Genomic DNA, 2,280 nt, shown 5'->3' on the forward strand with positions numbered 1-2,280 from the left:
CGTTTCATCTTCATCATCCTGGTAGATGGAAGCAGATTTTTATCAAGAATGTCTCTGTACGTTTTTCTTTGTATGTATGGATCACTTGGGTTGTTACCGACATCTGGTGAAAATTTCATGTCATTAGCACCTCTAGTAATATATTTACTGAGAAAAATGGTGACGTGTTCAATACTTATTTTACCCGCTGTATGTTGATATTTTGCAAAAAAAAAAAAAAAAAAAGAATAACGTGTAAGCTCAGTAAGTAAATCAATCCACAGCATCTTGAATAAAATGTGGCTGCCAAATCTGAGTCCTAACCATACAGACCTTGGGAAAAGTACTCAATCATCTGGGATCCAGCTGGGGGGAAGACCCTCTGTGCTGCGAGGTTCCGTTCAAAAAGGCAGCAACATCTTTGGGATGTTAAAAGAATTTTTCCTGCCCGTTGTGTTTGATCCTGAGCACGGCAGGATACAGCATTGCAAAGACGATCCCTCTCTCCTTATGCTGTTGCTTCACCGAGTAGAACTCCTTCCATTTCCTCACAACAGCTGCTGAGAAGTCYTCRAATATCATGATCTGAGCACCCTTGTAGAACAGAGATTGTGCCCTCCTTGCCTCCTGCATAATCTGAACTTTATCTTGAAAGTTGTGGAGCTTCAATATGACTGCACGGGGTCGCTGGTCGGGGCCTGGGCATCGTGCCAGGACGCGGTGGCATCGGTCCAGCTTCACAGCTCCACCTTTGAAGCTAATCTGTAGTAGCTCTGGCAGCCAGGTCTTGAAGAAGGCAACCGGGTTAGTACCTTCGCTGTCCTCCAGAAGCCCAACGACACATATATTGCACCGCCGACTCCTGTTCTCCAAATCGTCTATCTTGTCCAAGGCCGCCTCCAGCTTCCTCTCTACCTCCAACAGCCGAGTAACATGAGTCACCGTGGCGTCCTCCATGTTTGAAATGCGGCCCTCCGTTTCAGAAACACGTTTATCCAGTGTAATAATTTTAGATGAGCAGGCCTCAAGCTTTTTCAGCACCGGGTCAATCTTACGGTCAAATGAGTCTTCCACACCTTTGAGTACTTCGGTGGTTATTCTTTCCACAAAGCCATCCGTATCCTCACGACTCAGCAATGGCCGCGTGTCCGCCATGCTATCATTGCTGCGTTGGGAGAGCAAATCTTCGGCCATTTTAGCAGATTTGGCAGCAAGGTTAAGCTTCTTTTGGGTACTAGGCATTCTGCAACTTACAAACTATACTTCAGGTCACAATAATCATTCTTCTCATTACAAAATGAGATTAAAGATACTCAGCTGCGGGAGTCCATGCACCGAGCTGCTACTCCGCCATTTACGTCACATGACCCCAAAGAGATCAAATTTGTCCACATATCTCACAGAGTGGTCAGCACAGAACTTTCCTAAAAAACCATTAAGAGCAAACAGTCTGCTCAACCTCTCAGCCCCTCTTGTTGTAGGAACCGGTCCACTGATCAGTACATCCATGTTGAGATTTTTAACTGCATTCAGCAACTGAATGAAATCCTTCTTCAGAATTTCTGAGTGTCGGTTCATAACTTCATCATTTCCTATTTGAATGATGAGTGTCTTCAGAGCTGGATACTCAGCTATTTCCAGAATCTCATCTGCGAGGTCAGACACTTTATCAACAAATCTCAGAACTTTGACTTTTTTCTTGTTCCAGAAGCATCTGATCTCATTCGCCATTTTATCTGTGATGATCAGCATTTCTTGATTCTTGATAGTCTCTCTTCGGACTTGTTTTGGCTTTGAGCTGGATCTGGTCTCAGGTCCCTATCTGAGGTCAGAGGATGAACTTTGTTCAGACTCAGTTTCTTCCAGTGGTGTGAATCTGTTTTGAAGAAACACTGCTGTTTCTTCATTTCTCTGGCTGTTATCAGTTGTTTTGATTCCAGCCTGTCATTTTATTCTCCTTGCTGGTGGAGAAAAAGCATTTCTCTGGACATTCGTTGTCATCTAAGAACTGAATTCTTCCTGAGAGATTTTTTTGGTCTGGCCCCAAGAGAGTTCCACACAGCTTCACCCTCAGAAGCAGCTTCCATCTCCTCTCCATGTTGATATTTCATCTCAGCCTTCTCACCCATTTGAACATTTGTTGAGTCCTCCAAAGCATTAATCTCTTCCAGATGATGAACACTCCAACACTATCACCTTTTGGAGAAGCTGGCAGAAATCCTCTTTGGAAAAGAAAGGATGCATCTTGAAGCTTTTTTGTACTCACTCAGCAGATGCCATCCATCCATCCATCCATCCATC

Source organism: Austrofundulus limnaeus, unplaced genomic scaffold, assembly GCF_001266775.1.
Source record: "Austrofundulus limnaeus strain Quisiro unplaced genomic scaffold, Austrofundulus_limnaeus-1.0 Scaffold132, whole genome shotgun sequence".
NCBI lineage: Eukaryota > Metazoa > Chordata > Actinopteri > Cyprinodontiformes > Rivulidae > Austrofundulus > Austrofundulus limnaeus.